General features: G+C 40.3%; 1 long non-coding RNA gene across 1 annotated transcript; it reads right to left on the reverse strand.

The window, feature by feature from the left end:
* Positions 1 to 1,896: 1,896 nt before the first annotated feature.
* Positions 1,897 to 23,728, reverse strand: LOC132602234 (uncharacterized). The gene is made up of 3 exons (XR_009567674.1): positions 23,322 to 23,728; positions 4,724 to 4,810; positions 1,897 to 2,156 (listed from the first exon to the last, which is right to left on the reverse strand). It is a non-coding gene; the product is annotated as an uncharacterized LOC132602234 (long non-coding RNA).
* Between the last annotated feature and the right edge of the window lie 2,185 nt (positions 23,729 to 25,913).

Consider the following 25,913-nt stretch of genomic DNA (forward strand, 5'->3'; position numbering starts at 1 on the left):
ACGGCATCTGAGGCCTCTGCCACGGGCCAACCAGGAAATGAGTAACAATGGGCTCCACCACGCCCAGCCTAGGATCCCTCTCTCGAACTTTGAGTACCACTTCTAGCTCACTGGGACCACCTATAGAACCATGGGAAATACCGCGGCCTGACTGAGCACGGCTTATCCGAGAAGTCCCTCCTCGACTACCGGATGATACAGAAGTCCTCGACGGCTGATAATCTCGCCAAGGTCGGGGACATCTCTTGCCAATATACACAACCTCCCCACAACAGAAATAGGTAAGAGGAGTCGAATGCTGAAACACGGACACTGAAGACCGAATAAAGCAGTCCTGTCCACTGGTCTAGAGAACGAGCTCACATGAGCTCTCTGTCTAGGTGGCTCACTAGAGGAAGCCGGTAATGATGAATGTACGGGACGACTGGAATAGGGCTGAGGTGGCCTCGAAAACTGACCAGCGCCCCTTGTACCAGAACCCCCAAAGCTGCCAGTCTTACGTTGCCTCTAGTCACCACCACTAAAAGTACGGGCCTGGGCGCCCTCAACCATCGAAGTATGCTCAATAATAGACTGGAAAGAAGCCCCCATAGACTCCATCTGAAGGCAAGGAATCTATAGAGAGCCCACTTGCCCTCCAACAAAGCGTCTGACCCTATTAGCCTCGGTAGGAATCAACGGAGTAGAGTATCGGGCCAGATAAAGGAAATAAGTCACATAAGACTCTAAGGACATGGCCCTCTTCTCAAGGTGTAGAAACTGCTCCCTACGAGCCTATCTCAAATACCGGGGTACATACTTCTCAAGGAAGGCCCGGTAGAACTGAGTCCAAGTCAATGGAGGAGAACCCTCAGGTCTGCACGACACGAAATACCTCCACCTCGTCTTCGCGTCGCCCTGAAATTGGTAGGACACATAATCAACGCCGTGGGTGGCCACTATTCCCATACGGTGCAGCAACTCATGCATATCAAGAATAAACTCATAGGAATCCTCAGACAAAGTACCAGGGAACCTCGGCGGCTCTAACTTCCTGAACCTCCCCACCAGATCCTGATCAGCAACAGTCATAACGGCGCCATCCATAGGCCTAATATCCTCTCCATGAGCGAGTATATCATCAATGCAGGGAGCCATAGCTGCAGTGGGATGTACTACCCGCGTGGGTCCCTGCTCAGGGGTATGTGCTCCAACCCTAGTCTGTGAACCCCTGCCAGGAGTAGCAACACCAGCGGCCGCCTGCTAGCCATCAAGATGAACTAAGATCCTAGCCATAGTGTCATGCATGGCTTGGTTAGAAGTAACCTCAGGTTGTGTCCGTGCTAGGGTTATGCCCTCCCCTACAGTCTGGTCTTCACCCGACTGGTACTTGGGCTCGGGAGATGGAGACCTCTCTCGTCGCTGGCCTATCGTCAGAGCTCTACCTCTGGCTGGGGCAGCCCCGTGGCCACTTGCTCTGCCGCGACCTCTGACTAGGCGCCCTCGAGAGCCAGCTGTAGCTATGGGCTCCGGCACCTGACCTCAGGCTGTAGTAGCTCGAGTCCTCACCATCTGTGAGAGAAGAGATAAGAGTCAAATACCAATTTGGTCTTTCCAAATACCAATTTGAATAAATTAGCACGATGGACAGAAAGAAGATGAGATATCCTAAATGTCCCATAGCTTCCCGCGGATAAGTACGAAGCTCATCGTACCGATCCATGAGACTCTACTAGACACACTCTTATATTAAAGACCGAGTAACCTAGGGCTTTGATACTAACTTGTCACGACCCATTTTAGCCTAGGTCATGCGAGCACCTACTATTCCCACCTCGGCTGGTGAACCCTTAGCTCAACGTTCACAATCAATAAATATAATAAATAGCGGAAGAAATAAATGACTTGAGTCGCACAATATAGCATAATATAGATAAGTCCGAAAGTAAATGAACCCCAGTATCTGGTTTAGTCATACAAGAGCATCTACATCCGAATAACTCTGGTCTGAATAAAAATATATTAAATGTCTCAATTCATTTCTTGGAAGAAAAGTAAGACATAAATAATAGAAGAGTCTTCGAGCTTAGCGGACACCATGCTCACCCTGGAAAACTCAAGTAGAAGTTGAGCAGTCGATCAGCTACGAGTCAGAGAAGTAGATCCGGCCTGATACTCTGTATTCATAAAAGAATGCAACAAGTGTAGGTCAGTACAAACAACAGTACTGGTAGGCATCATAGGCCGACTAAGCATAGTTAACACAGTTCAGAAAATAACGCAAATAAACAAGTAGAACAATCACGCATGAAACCATATAATCATAACCGAGTATCCATCAACACCTATGTAAGTATATAACCCCACTATAATGAGTCTGAGTATATCTAATCCTGGAACATTCAACACAATAGAACCAACAATACAATCCATTACAATACAGTCATCACGACATCTCACTCAAGTCATAATGCAATGCAATGATGGTATGAATGTGATGCCATGACATGCTATGAAAATAAGATGTACACATGTACTCTGGACGGAAATATCGACGTCACGGCAACACAACCCAGTGTGACTCGCAAAGTCTAAGTGCCACTCATCCTGGATCTTTGCCAAACAGACAGACGGGACCCTGGCTAATTTCTCCCAGGGGGAGTCTCACCGGCACCACTCTGGGGACTCGCGGAGCCCATGCACTACAATCAAATCTGGGTTAACATCGGAAACGGACATGCACAACGATGCCCGAAAATAACCATCGGACATCGGCCTCCTCACAATCACTCAAAGAGTTTTCAAATATCAGTTTCATAAATCAGCGATTCCGAAATTGAACCTCGGACATTGGCCTCCTCACAATCACTCAAGTAAAAGAGTTTATTCATTATCAGTTTCATATAAACAAAGATTCCGGAATGAATCTTCGGACATCGGCCTTTTCCACAATCACTCAAGTAACAGAGTTTATAAAATATCAGTTTCTCTCAATCAACGATACCGGAGCATCACCGGGTACGCCAAAAATATATCACATCTCAATACCAACAGTGGGTATGCCAACATATATCAATAACTTAAGTACCAACAGTGGGTACGCCTGTAAGGTATCATAGTACAAATACCATCAACGGGTATGTCAATCCTATCCCAAATCAGGAAAATAAGCAATATTCACTAGGTACCAACTACACATGGCATCAAGCTAACACAATTAATTCGAACCCATATAACGGGGTGGCTAGTCGCAACACACATCAGGGCCCAACCTAAGGCAATATTCATCCCAACTTCACACCCGAAGGTTCACATGCTTTCTCCGACATCATAATATAAATATGTGATTCACTATACTAAGTCTAACTAAAGGTAAACCAAACCTACCTAGACTGCCGAACTGTAACACCAACAAGTCACTCAATCGCCTTGCCCTTCCTCTGAAGCTCAGAACCAAAGTAGTCTAAATATAATCTAACTCTAAATTATAAATCATGAATAATGATACTAATATTGCTATGATATAAATTAGGTCCAATTTCACCATAGAAATTGGGGAAACGGACCTACAAGGGCGAAAAGGGCCCACAAGGGCCAAATGGGAAATTCACGAGTAAAATACCAAATTGAATCCTAGGCAATCATAACCCAAACATTAATTCATGATTTAGCTCAAGGATTATCCCTAAATCATCCTAGTTAAACCCCCAAATTGGGTATGAACCCTAATTCCCCAAATTTGAAATTCAACGTTAAAAGTGGAAGATATGGGGTTACTAAGCTAAGATTCATCACATTTTAGTACTAACATCATCAATTTTATCAATTATAACCTTACGGAGAAGTATCCCAAAACCCTTCTTCAAATTCTACTTCTAAGGGATTGAAAAGAGAAAGGATGATTCTAAGATGATAATACTTAAAGAGAAGTAAGTGATTAGACAAAGCTTTACCTCCAAGAAATTCCTCAATTTATTCCCAAGAATAGCCTTCCCAAGCTCCAATATTGAGTTATGACATAATGAGGGTCTAGGTCTTATTTTAAGATACATTTAATGAAACTCCCCTGCCCGTGACCGCCGCGGCGAAGGGAGTGCCGCCACAGCGGCGCCGCTGCGGCGTCGGGTACACCGCTGTAGCAGTATGGGCCTTTTTTCTCATGACCGCCCCAGTGGTCACTACACCGCCACAACGGTACCGCCGTGGCGGCTCTAGTGCCGCTGTTGCGGGCACCAGACACCAGAAATCTCCAAATTCTCATGTGTTCCATCGAATTTCTGGGTTATTCCCGAGGCCATCTGCTCATAATCCAACCATACAAAAAGATGCTATGAGCGCACTCATGGTCTGAAAATTTCCAATGAAGGTCTCGTTGACCGAGTCAATGTCACGACCCGTCTAGAGGGCCGCGACGAGCACTCGGTTCTAGCCCACCCGGGCACCCCTTAACTCACTTTTATGCTTACATCTAGGTGAGCCATACAATTAAACACATAAATCTATTCGTTCATCATACCAGTCCCATTGGACGACAATGCCTTTATATAATGATTGGCATCTATGCCACACCAGCGTACATGAGCCGACAAGGCTATCAAAACGATATACAAAATATGGGCCAACAAGACCAGACATATCTAACCATATACAAGTCACTACGAGCCTCTAAGAAGGGTATAACATATCACATGAGCGGGACAGGACCCCGTTGTGCCCATAATTATGTACACAAAAGAATGAGTACCTAAAAGCTATGGCTTCGAATGAAATGGAGCTCTGCTAGGTGCTCTCTGAGAATACCGCTATGGATCAAGCCTGTCTTCCTGTGCACCTGCGGGCATGACGCAGCGTCCACAAATAAAAAGACGTCAGTACGAAGAATGTACTGAGTATGTAAAGCATAGTCAATATCAATATAGAATCATAGATAGCAACATAAGAAATATCATAAGATGGGAAATGGCAATATCATCGTCATATGCACTTACTTGCCTTTCATAGGAACTTTCCCTTACTAATATGTATTTGTGTACATACATCACTATCCGTACTCCACCATAATACCCGTACCATATTTGTGCTCGTATTCGTATACATGCCCTTATTCACATTCATATACATGGTCATATCATATTCGTAATCATATCATATACATAATCATGTCATACACATAGCATTTACATAGCATACCCGACCACGTAGGATCGGTGTTTCATACATATCCTTATATAACATACCCGACCACGTAGGATCGGTGTTTCACGTACTCGATCATATATAGGCTCGGTGATCATACATACTTGGCCAAAAAAGGCTCAGTGTTACACGTACCTGGCCCTACCAAGGCTCAGTGTTGTCCATACCCGACTGCAGTGGTGTGCGCGCGTTACGTAAATATACATACATATACATCTATACATATACTACCCGGCCATATAAGCTCGGTATTCCGTAATAGTCATACATATACACAATAGCTCATAAGCATCTTTACTTTTAACCCCATTATCACAATCGTCATCGTTATTATCATTATAGCCATCATCAATACCATTATCACTATCATCATCATTCATTTCATCTACCTTAATAGGCCTACTCGTCATGCGAGGAACTTAGTACAATCGTAGCGTATCAAGACTCATGAGCTTACAAGCTCGGAAGATAAAATTATTTGAAAGACAACATACTCGTATAGAGGATTTAGATGTTTGGTCAAAGAATCATGCCTTATAAAAGAAGGGTTAGCCTTACATACCTTTTTGTTCGACTATTTATCGCTTGTACGTTCCCCTTCAACGATCGCGTTTCTACCTTCATTAAAGTCATACTATCATTAGAATCGATAACTAGCATCTATGACTAAAACTAGAGAAAATCGGATAGCATCTCCTCCATAACGTATCTCAACTCCCAAACGTCAATAATAAATTCACGATGCCATAACAATATCCATCACTCATTCACATTATCCATATTTCTAGACTTACATGTAATTCATCCATAACCATGGCCATAACACACACGACGTCCATTTACATACATTGTTCATCTCATGTTCTCAACATCATTTATATCGTATTTACATCACAATACATCAAGACCCATAGCTCAATTCATACTATTTCTCAAAATGACACTATTCCATATTCATGACTCATTTTTCTATACTCTTCTACAATCCAAGTATTTCAACTCTTAACTACCTTAAACAACATATAAATATCATGAATCTTACCTTAAATGTTGTAGGAACAAGCTTTAGTTGATAATACTCCACTTTGAGCAAAACCCTAGTTTATCTCCATTTGGATTTCTTGACCTTGGATGATCTTGATGGTTTTCTTACACTTGATTCCCTTGATTTATGTTGTTGATCACCAAATATCCTTGAATTCTTATGGAATATATGTAGAGAGATGTTCTAGAGAGAAGGGGTGTGATGTAGAAGTGAAATGAAATAAGCCTTGGTCCCCATATTTAATGACTTAAAATCTGATTTGAAGTGCACAGTGGTCGTAAACTTGGTTTACGATCCGTATTCCAGTTTACGGACCGCCCTTCGTGGTCATATTTAATCATATCAGAAACAGAAACTCAAACTGAGATGTGGTGATTTACGGACGCAGTTTACGGGCCGTAAATCACTTTACGGTCCGTATTTTGGGTCGTTTTTAACCATTTGCTCATTTGGCAGAAAGTTAAATTTTTGGAAGCCAAAATACGACATGGCAGTTTACGGAACGTATACCACTTTACGGTCCGTATTTCATTTTATGACCAACTGGCCAGAATGCAAACTTGCAACTTTTCACATTTCCAAAACCTATAATTATTCATTATGGAGCATAACCTCTCTCTTATTGCGATTACCTTCGTAATCTCACTTAGGGTCGTCAAATGTTATTTCTTACTCGCGGAAACATCGTACGCTCGTACTCATCACTAGTTCATTCACTTGCATACCAACGGAAGTTTTTTTTATCCAAGGTGTAACAGTCAACCACCGGTGCCTACTTCTCATTTCCCATCCAAAGTCCCAAAATGCATCAAAATGCATTGGGAACCGAACCAATCATACATACAAGTTCTAAAAAATCAATCGGACCTCTCGGAGTTGACGAAATTTCTGAAAAGGTCCGTTTATCAAAAGTTTAACCTCGGGTCAAAATGAGTCAATAAAGGACTATAACGACCAAACGGGTCGTTACAAAAACATTGATATTCCTCAATAGAAGTGGGAGATGATAAATATTGATTTTGTAGCGGGTTCACCTCACACCAGGGCCAAGTTTGATTCGATTTGGGTCATCGTGGATAGACCCCTAAAGTCTGCCCATTTTCTTCTGGTGAAGACGTCATATGCTGCGGCGGAGTACGCCAAGTTATATTTGAAGGATATTGTTAGGTTGCACGGTGTTCCGGCGTCCATCATATCTGATAGAGGTACGCAATTTACTGCTCATTTCTGGCAGGCGTTTCAAGAAGGTTTGGAGACTAGAGTGAGTTGAGCACTGCCTTTCATCCTCAAACTGACGGGCAGGCAGAGAGAACTATTCAAACTTTGGAGGATATGTTACGTGCTTGTGCAATTGATTTTGGAGGAATTTGGGATGAACACCTACCTCTTGTGGAGTTCGCGTACAATAATAGTTACCAAGCGAGTATTCAAATGGCTCCCTATGAGGCTCTTATGGGAGGCGTTGTCAGTCTCCAGTTGGTTGGTTTGAACCAACTGGAGTGGAAATGTTGGGTCCTGATTCAGTTCATGAAGCAATTGAGAAAGTTAATCTTATTGTGCAACGACACAAGACAGCTCAGAGTAGACAGAAGTCTTGTACGGATATGAGGCAGCGTGAGCTAGAGTTTTCTGTCAGTGACAAGGTGTTCTTAAAAGTGTCGCCGATGAAAGGAGTAATGCGGTTTGGTAAAAATGGGAAACCTAGTCCTCATTTTATTGGCCCTTATGAGATTGTTAGGAAAATTGGGACGGTGGCTTATGAGTTGAAGTTACCATCTGGTATGGCCATGGTGCATCCTGTGTTTCACATTTCGATGTTAAGGTTGTTACAACCTGACCCATGTGTTGAACTATGAAGAGATTGAAATTAATAACGGGTTAACCTATGAAGAGAAACCCAGATTCTAGATCGATTAAAGTTTTGTGGCAAACCATAATATTGAGGAAGCTACTTGGGAAATAGAGGAAGACATGAAGAAGTGATATCCTCACTTGTTCCCCGTTGCAGGCAGGAGTTAAGGTTTTAGTTATTCTTAGATGGATTGATTTCATTGATTGATACAACCCGTGTTTGGTACCCTTTTCCCGACTATTATTCGCATTCGAGGACGAATGAATCTTAAGGGGAGGGGATAATGTAACATCCCGTAAATTCATATAGAGTGTGAAAGCATTGTATGAGTCCTTTGGAACCTTATACATTGGGTTACGTGCATGACTTTAGGCTAAAGACCCAAGAGGAGATGGTGAAAATTAAAATTCATAGTAGTTTCGCGAAAATGAGGTTTGACGGTCGTCCTTTGTGTCGTCGATCTATTCGACACTCCATCCATTGCACTGTTGAAAGTAAGGAAAAGAAAGTTGCTCACTGAAAATTTCATGACTTTGACGGAGCAGATCGACGCTCCGTCATTTGTACTGTAGAATTGACCTAGCACAAAGACCATTCGATGGAGCAGATCGACGCTCCGTTGTTTGTACCGTAGAATGTACCTGACGGGCTGAAATTATATAAGTTGCAAAATTTTAGTTCTCTTTCATTCTTTTCACTCTTAAAAACCCTAAGGATGAAAATCTCTCTCTAGGGCTCCAAACTAAGGTAAGAACGTCTTAATCGTTAATTATCAATCCTAACATCAAACCCATGATTCTTGTTACTACAACCTAGGGTTTGCAACATAATTCTTCCTAAAGTGATTCAGGCTAGGGTTTGGGTGTTCTTCACTAGAAAAGTGAATTGTTAAACTTTGTTTAACATATTAAGGTATATCTCTCCTTTGAAAACTTGTTTGAAATCATTCAATGTTCATTAATGAATAAAAAGGTAACCTTTTCATGTTTCTTGAACTCTAATTCATGTCTAAACGGTTGTTAATGTGTGTGAGGGGACAAACCCACATTAAACTTAGATTGTAACATACTCTATATTTGTATATGAAATCATTATTGTTTTCGTCTATAAGAGATGATCATAATTGAATGCTAATTGTTGATAATGGTGTTCATAATGAAACAATGATAATTGAATCTTGTTTAAAGAATTGCAAACGTTTTCAACGCTAACCATGAGATGATATAACTTTATAATGTTCTAATGAATTTTAATGCAAATTGATAAAGTGACTACCTTGAGAGGAAATATGATTCGGCTGCTATGCTATGAACTTCATTGTTGTGTTTGGCCTAGCTACTCAGGAGGAAGGGTGATCACTATGGATCCTAGTGTGATAATGCCTAGCCATTCGGGAGGAAGAGTGTCTAATTCCGGGTTCGCTATTTGGGGTGTGATTATGCCTAGCTATTCGGAAGGAAGGATAGCCACCGTTGAATTTCATATTTCGGTGTGGTGCGCTGTGACAAGGGAACCTCTACAGTCACCCATTCGATGTGCTTGATTTTTGGGCCTGTATTGGCATGTGTGATATTCTTATTTTCTCATGGAATTGTCGTTGTTAATTATGGTCAGCTGAAAGGCATATTTGAAGTCGTACCTTGACAAGAGGCCTTGTAATCGGTTTTGATAATTCTTATTGAGACACACAAACTGAATAACTGCTCTTACATTACTTTCACATGATCTTCAAGACTAATTTCTTTATGTATTATGTACTCTATTTTCTTATTACTGATTGTCCCCGAGGCACTCACTAAGTACGAAGTACTCAGGCATACCATTGTTGTTTTTTATGGTGTGTTAGGTAATGGAGAAGAGCGGGTTCTTGATACTCCAGGCGTATAAGGAAGGACTTTCTGTTGCTGCTAATTTGGTAAGTCCACACATTCATTCGTGGGACACCCTATTTATTTATTTATTTATTTATTTATTTATTCATTCATTCATTATATTAGTTTTCCGGGCGGCGTCCCGATGAGTCAGACTATTATTCCTTTAGCTTAGAATCTCTATAGTATACATTTGTGGGTAGTTGTTGAGTTATTGATTAAATCTCGGGCACGTTGTTACGTTTAACTATGTATTTGATTAATAAAGACTGTCGCTGATTTAATTTATATATTCATGATTTGATTGTATTTATTTTATAAACTATTGGAGGTGAATATTGAACCTGGCGGGTTCAAGTGTTGTTATTGCATGTTTTAGGTTCTTCCGATGTTGTTCATGATGTCGGATGCCGGTCACGTTAAGGGTGGGTTTTGGGGCGTGCCAGTATGTATGGCTTTATTTTATAAATTGTGGTGGAATCTTAGAACAAAACCTTCTTTATGGAGTGCATTTATGTTCAATAAATATTGTAGAAAAGAGAATCCTGTGATTATTCAATGGAAATATGAATATCAAACCTGGAAGAACTTGTTGCAAGCTAGAGAACTATCATAGATCTCATGGTAAAAATAATGAAAAGAATTGGAAGGTTAAAGGTGAAGTTGTGTTAGTATGAAAATAAAGTGAATCTATGATTTTATGTGAGTGATGTTGAAGCATGTTGAAACCGTGTGTGGACTGTTTTGTGAGGAAGTTAGTGAACTGTTTTTACTTGATATTTTGATTGTTAGTATCATGAAATTTATGATGGAAATGAAGATGTTTAATGGTTGGAGTTGAAACTAAAGTCGTTTGTGAGTTGTTGTAAGGATTATAGAAATGACGATATAGCTTAGTTGCGTATGAATTAATGTTGTACTTGTCGTGTGGATAGCTGGTCATAACTTACTGAAATTATATGAAAAGAAGACATGAAATAATGTGTAAAAATCGTATGTGGTTGGCTTAGTATGTTCGTAAACGTTTGCAAGAATTCCGAATATTGTTATGTTGTCGGTTAGGGACTGTTTTGGATGTGTTGTTGGTTAGGGACTGTTTTGGACTTGTGTTTCCATTAAGTTGGAAAGACTAATTATAAGTTAAGATTATACATCATATTGTATGTTGGATGGGCTGTTGTAAGTTGTTACATGCAAACGTTAAGGCTACAAACTTTTAGAAGTAACTTGAGAATGTCGTAGCCGTATGTTAATCGTTATTGCAGGTTATGAATGTGGGCTGTTTGGAATGTTGTGTGGGCTGTCCGGATTGGTATTGAACACATAATTATTGATGTTGGATTGGTTGTGTGTGGTTGGTTTGGATGCAAGAGAAAACGTCGTCTAAACATCTAGAAAGGAGTTACTAACGTTAGAATACGTTTTGAATCTCCCCGTAACTTAAACGTAGTTGTTGGCATCTTAATATAGGTCGAAGTATTATTGGGCAGCGTATACATACTGTGTGACGAATAAGCGCTAAAGGCATGTGAAGCTAACCCTTCTTTCTTTTGGCATGATCGTTGTGAAATGAATATACGATATATATACGATTCCAAAGGAAATTCCTATTCCTAGAGCCACTACGATGGCTATTGATCTTGATTCCCATAATTTATGTTTTGGTTCATATATATTGATATATACAGATGATTTCAAAGTTCCATTTTGATATAATCCACAGGGACGTTCGAAAGGTATATGAGATGACTATTATTTGAAATTTCCGAATGATGGTTCGTGTTGACTATTCTATTGAGTCCATAAAAAAATGTTTTAAATTGCATATAGTTTCTCACTACTCTGCTCGTGCATATCTCATTATATCTTTCACCGAGTCCCGGGCCGGGTATGTTATCGTGCACACTTCCACTGCATTGTTCGCCGAGTCCCTCATTAAAGGGCCGGGTACAATATATAAGTATATATTCTGGAGTTATGCTGTGTTATGGTGTTATGATGTTATGCTATGTTACGGAGTTATGCTGTGTTACGGAGTTATGCTGTGTTACGGAGTTGTATTATGTTCTGGAGTATGCTGTGTTATGGCGCCAGAGACGGGGTGGCGACCATGTTCACCGAGTCCCATTATGGTGCCGGATATAATATATGATAATGACATGCATGATTATGTTTCGAAAGCAAGCATTTGGTATTCTGATTATTGTACCAATTTTCAGTACCCCTTATTTCACTTATAATCCTGTTTGCTGTATTTCATGCTTTACATGCTCAGTACATATTCCGTACTGACCCTCTTTCTTCGGGGGGCTGCGTTTCATACTCGTAGGTGCAGATACTCGCTTTGGTGATCCGACAGCTTAAGATTTCCCTTCTGCTATCTTGGAGAGTTCTGTTGTTCCGGAGCCCAGACTTTGGTATAAACCCTTTGATCTAAATATATACATATGTTGTTTAAGGGTACGACGGGGCTCTGTCCCGTCATATTTTACTGTTAAACTCTTAGAGGTCTGTGGACATGTGTGTGGGTCGTATTCAGACGTGATCAGTTGTGTGTGTGTTATCAGTATGCTTATTCTATCATGGTAGCAGCCTCGCCGGCTTGCAAATATCATCATGTTGTGGTAGCAGCCTTGTCGGCTTGCATTTATATGAATATTTATATGACAGTTCTGAGACCATGGTTTGGTCGTTATATGATCCACATTGAATTTGTTGTGAAATGAACATATGGCTAAAGAGTATGTATACGGGTGTCCAGTTCGGGCACCAGTCACGGCCTATGGGGTTGGGTCGTGACAAAAGTGGTATCAGAGCAGTTCATCCTCGGAGTGTCTACAGACCGTGTCTAGTAGAGTCTTGTTTATCGGTGTGTTGTGCACCACATCTATAAACAGGAAGCTACAGGATATTTAGGATGTCATCTTTCCTTCTTATCTTAGATCGTGCGATAGAGTTATATTATTAGGGTGATCTTTTTCTAACAGACTATTACGTTTACAGCTATGCCACCGATGAAAGCGACAGCTGCCCAGAAGGGTAAATCAATAGCAGGAGAAACTAGCCAGACTGGGAGAGTTACTAGGGCTCGTGCTCAGATTTTGCCTGAGGTTTTTCTTCAGTCCGCGAGTTCTGCCACACCGCCATTTCAAGAGGAACCTAGGGCAGCGACAGCTCCGGGTCAGGGGGCGGCTCCACTGCCAGCTACCGAGGACCTAGCACATGAGCCTCCAGCTCCTCAACCAGGGGCGGAGGATAGAGCTATGAGGGATGCAGTTCAGTTACTCACCAGACTAGTGGTCGGACAGACTCGCAGGCAAGGACTAGGGGTTGACCAGGCGGATAGACATGACAGTCTGAGGGCCTGTGACTTCCTAAGTTGTAACCCTCCAGAATTTTTCGGGTCGAAGCCCGAGGAGGACCCGCAAGAGTTCGTTCGACAGATGCAGCGTACGCTGAGGTTAATTAAGGCTTCTGAGACTGAGTCTGTGGAGTTAGCTTTGTATCGACTGCGGGACGTAGTTGTCAACTGGTATGAGTTGTGGGAGTTGTCTAGGGGCGCGGATGCTCCTCCAGCAGTGTGGGATGAGTTCGTGGAGGCTTTCCTTGGCCATTTTCTGCCTCCAGAAATGCGGCGAGCCAGAGTCGATAGATTCTTACGACTGAGGCAGAATGGCAGGAGCGTTCTGGATTATAGTCTCGAGTTCGATTCGTTGGCTAGATATGCGGCTATCATTGTAGCTGATATGACCGATAGGATGCATCGGTATGTGATGGGTTTGGATCGTTACATGGTTGATAGCTGTATGGTAATGGCCTCCCAGCCAGGGATGGATATCGCTCGGTTGCAGGCGTATGCCCAGGGGATGGAGGATCGATACAGGGGGTGTCAGCCCGATAGAGACTATGACAGAGGCCAGCACAAGAGAGCTAGGTCAGCCGGCTATCCGGGTGAATTTCGAGGCAGGCAGCCTCAGCAGCAGCACAGTAGATATCCTTCTCAGCTAGCACGGAGTGCACCCCCACAACTCACTGGTAGGAGATTTGATAATACTGGGTATTCAGGAGCCGGTCAGAACTCCAAGGCTTCGGGTTCACAAATGCCTAGGGTTCCGAGTCAGTCGAGGCCACCCTTGCCTCGGTTTTCTTGATGTGGGAAACAACATTCTGGCGAATGTTATCGTGCTACAGGTGCTTGCTTTTCTTGCGGCCGTCAGGGCCATATTATGAGGGATTGCCCACTCGGAGGTAGTCCAGGCGGTGCAGCTCAGCCTACTGGATTAGTGGCTGGTTCATCTTCTTTTGTGGCTGTGCGCCCTATGGGGCAGGGTTTCTAGGTACCAGCAGGCCGCGGTAGAGGTCGTGACGGAGCTTCCAGTTCTAGCGGTCCTTCGAACCGCATATATGCCTTGTCTACTAGGCAGGATCAGGAGGCGTCACCTAATGTGGTTACAGGTATGCTATTGATTTTCTCTCGAGATGTGTATGCATTGATAGACCCAAGCTCCACATTATCATATATTTCCCAACTTATTGCTAGTAGAATTGCGATAAAACCCGAATCGATAGAACCATTTGAGGTAGCTACACCAGTAGGAGTTCTATTATACCAAGACAAGTATATAGAGACTGTTCAGTGAACATATATAGTCGTTGCACTAAGGCAGATTTGATAGAACTAGATATGACTGAGTTTGATGTTATTATGGGTATGGATTGGTTAGCTTCTTGTTATGCTAACGTCGACTGTCGAGGCAAGATAGTCTGATTTAAGTTCCCAGGAGAGCCGATGATAGAGTGGATGGGAAATACAGCATCGCCGAGGGGTAAGTTTATTTCATACCTCAAGGCAAGGAAGATGGTCAAAAAGGTTATATCTATCATCTGGTACGGGTACACGACCTGAAGGCAGAGGCGCCGACTATTCAGTCAGTGCCGGTGGTTAGCGAGTTTCCCGATGTATTCCCAGATGAACTCCCAGGCCTTCCGCCTGAGCGGGAGATAGAGTTCGCTATAGACGTGTTACCAGACACTCAGCCCATATCTATTCCTCCTTACAGAATGGCACCGGCGGAACTGAAGGAACTAAAGGAGCAACTGAAAGATTTATTAGAAAAGGGTTTCATAAGGCCTAGTACATCACCTTGGGGAGCACCGGTATTATTTGTAAAGAAGAAGGATGGGTCGTTGCGGATGTGTATTGATTATAGGTAGCTGAATAAAGTAATAATAAAGAACAGGTATCCTCTCCCCAGGATCGATGATCTATTTGACCAGTTGCAGGGTGCTAAGTGTTTCTCGAAGATAGACCTGCGGTCAGGTTATCACCAGGTGCGGGTAAAGGAGGCAGACATTCCGAAGACTGCATTCAGGACCCGATACGGGCATTACGAGTTTAGAGTGATGTCCTTTGGGTTGACCAATGCTCCAGCGGTATTTATGGATTTGATGAATAGAGTGTTCAAGCCATTTCTTGATCTGTTCGTAATCGTATTCATTGACGATATTCTGGTCTACTCACGATCAGAAGAGGAGCATGCAGATCACTTGAGAACGGTACTTAGGGTGCTCCAGCACCAGAAATTGTATGCTAAGTTCTCTATGTGTGAATTGTGGTTGACTTCAGTAGCATTCTTGGGGCATATTATTGGAGCTGATGGCGTTCGGGTAGATACGCAGAAGATTGAGGCGGTGAAGACTTGGCCTAGACCTACGACACCTACTGAAGTACGCAACTTTCTGGGGCTAGCAGGGTATTATAGAAGGTTCGTAGAGAAGTTTGCCTCAATTTCAGCACCTTTAACGAGGCTAACCCAGAAGGCAGCTAAGTTCCAGTGGACCGACGCTTTTGAGCGGAGCTTCCAATTGCTGAAAGATAAATTGACTACAAACCCAGTTCTAACTCTTCCTGAGGGACCGGATGGCTATGTCATTTATTGTGATGCTTCCGGTGTTGGGGTAGGTTGTGTGCTGATGCAGCATGGAAAAGTTATAGCCTATGCCTCCCGACAGCTCAGAAAGCACGAAAGAAATTATCCCACCCATGACCTGGAATTAGCAGCGGTGATTCATGCTCTAAAAATATGGAGACATTATTTATATGGTGTGCATGTGGACATTTATACAGATCATAAGAGTCTCCAGTACATCTTTAAGCAGAAGGAGCTGAATTTGCGGCAGTGGCGGTGGCTAGAGTTGCTGAAAGACTATGATGTTGATATTCTATACCACCCAGGGAAATCAAATGTTGTAGCAGATGCACTCAGCCGTAGATCTATGGGTAGTTTGGCAGACGTGCAACCAGAACAGAACGAGATAGTCCGTGAGATTCGCCAGCTAGCTAATTTAGGAATCTGTTTGGCCGATTCTGATAACGGCAGGGTTTCTGTTCGGGGAGTTACTGAGTCCTTTATCATAGAAGAGATAAAGAGACACCAGTACGAGGACCCTATCCTTGTACATCATAGGTATGCAGCTCTTCAAAAGGAAGAGACCCCATTTAAGGTTGCACCTGACGGGGTACTACGATACAAAGATAGATTATGTGTACCTGAGGTTGCAGGGTTACGACAACAGGTGATGGGAGAGGCACACTGTGCCCGTTATTCTATTCATCCAGGGTCAACGAAGATGTATCATGACCTCAGATTGGTGGGATGGCATGAAGAAGGATATAGCAGAATTTGTTACTCAGTGTCCGAATTGTCAGCAGGTTAAGGTTGAACACCAGAAGCCCGGAGGACTATTACAAGAGATGGAGATTCCGACCTGGAAGTGGGAGGTGATCAATATGGACTTCGTCATAGGTTTACCTCGCACTCTGCGAAAATATGACTCTGTTTGGGCCATCGTTGATAGGTTGACAAAGTCAGCTCATTTCCTTCCAGTCAGGACTACATATTCAGCTGAGGATTATGCCAGGTTGTACCTTAAGGAGATAGTGAGACTTCACGGGGTTCCCACAACTATTATTTCTGATAGAGGAGCCCAGTTCACAGCTAACTTCTGGAGATCCTTCCAGGAGGGATTGGGGACACAAGTGAGTCTCAGCACGGCGTTTCACCCTCAGACTGACGGACAGGCCGAGCGTACCATTCAGACATTACAAGATATGTTACGGGCCTGTGTTATGGATTTCCGGGGTAGCTGGGATGATCATTTGCCACTTATTGAGTTCGCCTATAATAACAGCTACCATTCAAGTATTCAGATGGCACCGTATGAGGCCTTGTATGGGAGGAAGTGCAGATCACCTATTGGATGGTTTGATGTTGGTGAGACCAACTTGATAGGCCCAGATATGATTCAGCAGGCTGTTGATAAAGTGAAGCTTATCCAGGAGAGATTACTGGCAGCCCAGAGTCGGCAGAAATCATATGCAGATAATCGACGTCGACACTTAGAGTTTCAGGTTGGTGACTGGGTATTTCTGAAGGTGTCGCCCATGAAAGGTGTTATGAAATTTGGCAAGAAAGGGAAGCTAAGTCCGAGATATATTGGACCTTATCAGATTGTCCGCAGAGTGGGCCAGGTTTCCTACGAATTAGACCTACCGGCTGATTTGGAAGCAGTGCATCCAGTCTTCCATGTGTCAATGCTTCGCAAATGTATAGGCGATTCGTCCAGAGTATTCCCTATAGATGATGTCCAAGTGACAGAGGAACTATCATACGAGGAGCAGCCTATAGCCATACTTGATCGGCAGGTTAGGAGGTTACGGACTAAGGACGTGGCTTCCGTCAAAGTATTATGGCGAAACAACAACAGGGAAGAGATGACTTGGGAAGCCGAGGAGGAGATGAAAGACAAGTATCCCTACTTGTTCTCTACGCCTAAGGGTAACTTCAACTCCTCACTTGATTATATTAATTGCCTGATGAACTGTATGTTATAACGATAAGGGAGACGCCCCAAAATTTCTATAGGACCTTACTGGACCAATTCAACATTCGAGGATGAATGTTCTAAATGGGGGGGGGGGGGGGGGGGGGAGAATGTTAGACCCCGTATTTTATACGTCGAGTTATTCGCGGAGGAATCGACGTGAGATAGAAACCTCGGATTTTTAATTTCTAAACTAGAACTAATCGGTTATAAATTTTACTTAGTATAAAAATGTTATTGGAGATTAGGAATTACTTAATTGTGGTGTTAAGTAAAAATTTGTGACAATAATGAGTCAACAAGAGCATCAACGTCCAAGGTAAAAGGATGACACAAAGTCATCTAAAATAAGGCTAATGGAAGACATACAAATGTGCAAATAAATGTTGATTCATCCACTACATTTTCAATATATTGTGGACAATTAAATTGGAAGAAATATGCATGTTACATTCGGCCATAGGACTGAAATTTGGAGGAGAAAAAGTTAGTCATGCAATTGAATAATGAAGCATCCACTACTTTATGAAAGTATACATTATTTTGTGAAGACATAACATGGTGGAGGGATCATTTCACATTAAAAATTGATCATTCATCTTGGTATGATTACAAAAGGACAAAGGGTGGTGTATGAATCATTCAACACACTTACAATTGTCTTGTAAACAATTGAAAATAAAGAAGAAAGGAGACAAAGGGGGGTGTTCGGCCAAGGAGTCTAGCCGAATGTTGAGGGGAAAAAAATTAGAAAATTTTAAGTGTAAAGTTAATGGAATGACTCATGCCATAAGTGGAGCATGTTCCAACTTGTAGGCATCAAAGTTGAACCAAATATTGACCAAGAAATCAGCCATCACAATTCATTTCAACTACACAACACAAAGAAAGAAAAACCTAAACCTAGTGAGAGAAAGCATTCGGCCACCTTGGCTGATTTTTGAGCTCTTTGAGTCTTGATCCAAAAATTATTTTCCAAGGTGTTTCAACCCTTTATAAGGTCCCTAAAACGTGAAGATATTCTTTGGAGCAACAAGAACCATTTTCATCTCAATTCACAAACTCTAACCAAGTTGAGAAGTCAAGTTGTCAAGGTAAGATCTAACTTTCTTTTGCTTGTATTAAGGGTGATGTAGATGTGTGAATATAAGTTGTATGCATGAAATAAGGTGTTTTGATGTTGGAACATGATAATAACCATGAGGTTATAGGTGTTGATGTTGAAGTATGGTTGTAACTTGATGAACATGAATCGCATGCATAAAATCATGAACGTTGGTGTTGGAATGTTGTTGTGACCAAGGGGACTGTTTTGGTGGAATTAATGAACTAATTTTCTTTAATAAATATGGATGTTACTATCATAGATCTCATGGTAAAAATAATGAAAAGAATTGGAAGGTTAAAGGTGAAGTTGTGTTAGTATGAAAATAAAGTGAATCTATGATTTTATGTGAGTGATGTTGAAGCATGTTGAAACCGTGTGTGGACTGTTTTGTAAGGAAGTTAGTGAACTATTTTTACTTGATATTTTGATTGTTATTATCATGAAATTTATGATGGAAATGAAGGTGTTTAATGGTTGGAGTTGAAACTAAAGTCGTTTGTGAGTTGTTGTAAGGATTATAGAAATGACGATATAGCTTAGTTGCGTATGAATTGATGTTGTACTTGTCGTGTGGATAGCTGGTCATAACTTACTGAAATTATATGAAAAGAAGACATGAAATAATGCGTAAAAATCGTATGTGGTTGTCTTAGTATGTTCGTAAACGTTTGCAAGAATTCCGAACATTGTTATGTTATCGATTAGGGACTGTTTTGGATGTGTTGTTGGTTAGGGACTGTTTTGGACTTGTGTTTTCATTAAGTTGGAAAGCCTAATTATAGGTTAAGAGTATACATCATATTGTATGTTGGATGGGCTGTTGTAAGTTGTTACATGCAAACGTTAAGGCTACAAACTATTAGAAGTAACTTGAGAATGTCGTAGCCGTATGTGAATCGTTATTGCATGTTATGAATGTGGGCTGTTTGGAATGTTGTGTGGGCTGTCTGGATTGGTATTGAACACATAATTATTGATGTTGGATTGGTTGTGTGTGGTTGGTTTGGATGCAAGAGAAAATGTCGTCTAAACATCTAGAAAGGAGTTACTAACGTTAGAATACGTTTTGAATCTCCCCGTAACTTAAACGTAGTTGTTGGCATCTTAATATAGGTCGAAGTATTATTGGGTAGCGTATACATACTGTGTGACGAATAAGCACTAAAGGTATGTGAAGCTAACCCTTCTTTCTTTTGGCATGATCGTTGTGAAATGAATATACGATATATATACGATTCCAAAGGAAATTCCTATTCCTAGAGCCACTAGGATGGCTATTGATCTTGATTCCCATAATTTATATTTTGGTTCATATATATTGATATATACACATGATTTAAAAGTTCCATTTTGATATAATCCACAGGGACGTTCGAAAGGTATATGAGATGACTATTATTTGAAATTTGCGAACGATGGTTCGTGTTGACTATTCTATTGAGTCCTTAAAAAATGTTTTAAATTGCATATAGTTTCTCACTACTCTGATCGTGCATATCTCATTATATCTTTCACCGAGTCCCGGGCCGGGTATGTTATCGTGCACACTTCCACTGCATTGTTCGCCGAGTCCCTCATTAAAGGGTCGGGTACAATATATAAGTATATATTCTGGAGTTATGCTGTGTTATGGTGTTATGCTGTGTTATGATGTTATGCTATGTTACGGAGTTATGCTGTGTTACGGAGTTATATTATGTTCTGGAGTATGCTGTGTTATGGCGCCAGAGACGGGGTGGCGACCATGTTCACCGAGTCCCATTATGGTGCCGGATATAATATATGATAATGACATGCATGATTATGTTTCGAAAGCAAGCATTTGGTATTCTGATTATTGTACCAATTTTATGTACCCCTTATTTCAGTTATAATCCTGTTTGCTGTATTTCATGCTTTACATGCTCAGTACATATTCCGTACTGACCCTCTTTCTTCGGGGGGCTGCGTTTCATACCCGTAGGTGCAGATACTCGCTTTGGTGATCCGACAGCTTAAGATTTCCCTTCTGCTATCTTGGAGAGTTCTGTTGTTCCGGAGCCTAGACTTTGGTATAGACCCTTTGATCTAAATATATGCATATGTTGTTTAAGGGTACGACGGGGCCCTGTCCCGTCATATTTTACTGTTAAACTCTTAGAGGTCTGTGGACATGTGTGTGGGTCGTATTCAGACGTGATCAGTTGTGTGTGTGTTATCAGTATGCTTATTCTATCATGGTAGCAGCCTCGACGGCTTGCAAATATCATCATGTTGTGGTAGCAGCCTTGTCGGCTTGCATTTATATGAATATTTATGTGACAGTTCTGAGACCATGGTTTGGTCGTTATATGATCCATATTGAATTTGTTGTGAAATGAACATATGGCTAAAGAGTATGTATACGGGTGTCCAGGTCGGGCACCAGTCACGGCCTACGGGGTTGGGTCGTGACAATAACAACACATTTGGTGGCAAGTAGGTATGGGAATTCTCAATTTTGGTTTGATAATTAGACAAGAATGGGTGATCTATACTACTCTGTAGAAGGTTATGATGAGAATGTTCAAAATGTTGCTGCTGTGGTTGATCAGGGACAGTGGAATTTGGAGAGATTGAGAGAATTACTTCCTGAAGATATAGTGCAGCATATTAGCAACACAATTAGACCTATAATTATATAAAGGGGAATGGACAGACCATGGTGGATTCTAGATACTAAGGGTGAATTTACTGTAAAATCAGCATAGGAGTATATTAGATTGAGAGGGAAAAATATGAATGTTTATAAGCACATGTGGATTAAGGGGTTTCCATTCAAGATATATATTTTCTTATGGAGATGTTAGAAATACAAGATACCTTTGGATGATGTTTTGAAGAAAATGCATTATAATCTAGCATCCAGATGTTGGTATTGCTCTAATCCTAAGGAAGAGACAATCCAACGTTTGTTTGCTACCTCACATGCAGCTAATAGGACTTGGTCCTACTTTTCTTCAATTGTAGGGTTGAACATGGAAGGATATACTTCTACAACAAAGAATTGTGAAGTGGTGGACTGCACCAGTTAAAGGAAGATAAAAGATGATTTTTCAGGCTATTTCTGCTATCATTATTTAGGAACTATGGAAGAAAAGGAATGTAATCAAGCATGGAGGGAAAATATCAATTGGTAGAGTCATATACCAAGTTTTTGCAACTATTCAAAGATTGGCGATGATCAGAAATCCCTTAATGACACAGGTGCCACACAAATGGGAAGAATTGATTACTATGCTAGAGAATGGAAGTAATAGTTTGAAAAGTTACAAAGGTTGTATGGAATTTTTCACCAGCAGGTTGGTTGTTGTGCAATATAGATGGAGCCTCTAGGGGAAATCCTGGTAGAAATGCTTATGGTTTCTGTTTGAGGAACACTGATGGGAACTTGGAATATGCTCAAGCTGCAGCGATAGGCATCACCACAAATACAGATGCTGAGATGATGACATTTAGAAGCTATAAGGTATTGTAGGATTGGAGGACTTGATAATGTAATAGTTTAAACTGACTCTGAAATGATTTATAAAATTTTAGAGGAAGGATGGAAACCACTATGGGGAATTGCTACTTGGATAGAAGAGATTTTGGAAATAAGGAATACTATGAGTATCTCTTTCAGTCATATTTTGAGGGAAGGGAATAAGCTTGCTGATGCTTTAGCCAATCAGGCTTTAGATGAAGCCTCTTTTCAATGTCATGATTTTCAGGATTTAGGACCAAATTGTAGAAAGATTCTCAATAGTGATAATTCTCGGATTCCATACTTGATTGTAAGGACTAAAAGATAATGGAAAGGTGTGATGGCAGCCAGGGGAGTAGTTTGGGAAGCTGGAGAAAGGACAATGGAAGAAGATTAATCATCATGTTCAAATCCCTTTGGAGGAAAACATGGTGGTACTTTTTACTAACTTTGTTTACCTTTTTGCAGGTTTCTAAACTATATAATTCAACACACACAAGGGTAGGAGGCTCTAATTTTAGAGATTCAAGGTTTCTAGGTACTCATGTTATTATAATGGAGTATTCATGAGACAACAATAGCACAAAAACAGCAATGCCAAAGGAAAAGAAACAAGCACACAAGTTCATCTTAGCCCAGATACAAGATTTAGTAGCGCACATTAGAGACAACCTATGCAGAACAAATATAGTCAGATTCTCATTACTAATTTAGACCAAATAGATAGGATGGATGTTTTATTGTGGTATTAGCATCGTATGGTGCTCATTCAAATAGACAAAAATCAAATCTATATGAGTCAAAATTACGAAGAGAAGGAGACTTATATTTTTCACATCGATAGTTCATAAGAGAAGTAAATTGCAACAAAAGGGCAAAACAGTGACAGATGAAGAGCTTACCAAGTTGAGTGGAGATGGAAACATCAAGATCAACTCAGGGAGAGATCGACTCAGTAGCTCGAGCACAGAATCAGTACATGCGGAACAAGAACAAGGTTCAAATCTCTCAAAAATTTGGAAATCCAACACAAAGCAAAAGATGTTGAAAAAGACGTACTTACATCGATTTCAACATTAACAGCACAAAAGAGCAAGGAATGGAGGAGTGGATCAAATCAAGCGAACAGGGAGAGTTACAAACTCGGGCAACTTCGTCATTTCCACACCGGCGCATATCAGCAAATGCAAATTAGGGCATAGAGTTTACTTTCCTAAATGTGATTTAGGACAAAAGTTAGACAGACCATGTTGTTTTTCTTTATTTGGGGTTGGGCCTTATTATGGGCTCAACCCATTTTGTTTTAGATTAGATTATTTTGCTGAATAAATAAAAGCCCAATCGAGCACCATAATTTTATATATATAAAAAAATATATGATCACTTGATTGTGTAATTATTACACTAGTAATTATATAATCTAGATATTTCACAATAATATCCCAACAGGTCCTTAGTTGTTTAAACTCTGGCAGTATATTTTGTCCAATTGCGTTATCATCCTTTTTTTTTTCTTCCTTTTCTTGACCTTCTCGTCGCGGAAAGTTGGAGGGAAATGGTATGCTTTAGAGTCTATTTAGGTTAGCTGATTAAAAGTAACTGATAATCATCAAGTACTGAAAAGCACTTATAGGTATTGAAGTTGAATTTATAAATAAGTAATTACGTGTTTAGATAATAGTGTTGAAATTAATAATAAGCAGTTAATGTGTTTAGTAAAAGATGTTAATAAGCACTTTTTCTTTTAAAATGACGAAAATGTCCTCAAAGTTATTTCGGAAACAATATATATTTAAAAGTGATTGATGTTTACGTAAAAATAAATAAATGACGAAAATAGAATAGAGAAAGAATTAAAAGTCATGTTTTAGAAATAGTATTTGGGAGATTACAAAAGATATTAGGGATTTAATTGTAAAAAGGAGTGCTCAAACTAAAAGTGCATATAAGTTGTAAAATCATAAGTTGGGAACGGCTATTTTTGTCTTCTAAATACTTACCTTACAATTTTAGTATTTTCCAAGCCCATAGATAAACCAAAAAAACATAATTATAAGTTATAAGAAAGTCCATTGGACACATCGGTAAGGGATGAGATCACGGAATTTCCAAATTAAGAAATATAATTGTTTAGTACCCTATTTTTAACGCTAACAATCACCTTTGATTGGATTACACGATGATTTCCACCAACAAGAATATTTCATACGAGATTTATTCCTACGAATATGACTTTATGATTTTTTCTGTTTCACGATTGACGAAAATTATGTTGACGTTTTTTTAATCCATTATATTCTTTTATAGATGAAAATTACATATCAACAAATATGCCTGACACCCCAACAACTTTAATATATAAGAGAAATTTATAAATAAAGTATTTGTAGTAGCTAAAATGTCAAAGCTCATTCCACCCACATGGCAAATAAATTTATTGAGAGAACATCAAACTTGGACTTTACTTTTATATATAGTAAGAATTTTGTGTGTGTGTGTGTGTGTTTTTTTTTTTTTTTTTTTGGACTCCTGTTTCTGATTCACTGTCTCTTTTAATCTTCTTTTATCAAAATTGTTAAAGAAAATGTTGGACCAGGCCCACTTCAATTAAGCTGAACAGTGTAAATCAGAGTTTGAAGTTTTTGGACGGATTGTTCTTCAAATGTGCGGTATTTAATTTTACCTCTCATATCCGTGGTCTTTAATTTTTGGCCTTGTTTCTTATTTAATAAAAAAATATCTAGACATGTTTCGCTCGGCATAAATTCTGCATTTGTATCTTCAGAAACTGAACTTTTGCCTAGCTCGGCACAAGTTCTGTAAGAATTAAGTTATGCAGCATAAGTTATGAGTAGTATTTTTTAGATTATGTTGAGTATTGAAAGTTTTGCCAATTTGTAGAATGTTATACTACATATGCCGAAGCTAAATATAAACTATGCCGAGTGAAATCTGAATTATGTCGTGCTAAAAATACTGAAGAGGAAAAATTAAAGACCACAACCTTAAGGAACAAAAATTAAAGACCACTCCAAATAGGGCCATTTGTGCAATGACCAGAGTTTCCAGCCTTAGGTTCTATGTTTGGGCTATCATTTATAATGGTCTGTTTGTGAATGTCGACTTGAAAAGCTACTACTTAGAACAAACTGTTACTTTCCAACTTGCTCAATTAGTTTCCTGTGATTTAGGAAAGTGATGCTATTAGCTAAGTTAACTAAATTTAAAGATTCTTTACGAATCGTTATGTCAAAGTGGCATGAATAAGTGATCGATCTTGCCCTCCAGTACCCATGCTCGCTATGATGTAAGGTATTGTATACATCATAGTGTGTCATTTGGTTTAGACATGATTGTTCAAGAAAGAACTATAATTTTATTACTCTCTCTGGTTCATAATAAGTGTTCACTTAGCTTTTTTATTTTTGTTCAAAATAAGTATTTATTTACATACTCAAGAAGGAACTAATTATTTCTTTTTCAAATTTATCCCT

Source organism: Lycium barbarum, chromosome 7 (genome assembly GCF_019175385.1).
Source record: "Lycium barbarum isolate Lr01 chromosome 7, ASM1917538v2, whole genome shotgun sequence".
Lineage (NCBI taxonomy): Eukaryota > Viridiplantae > Streptophyta > Magnoliopsida > Solanales > Solanaceae > Lycium > Lycium barbarum.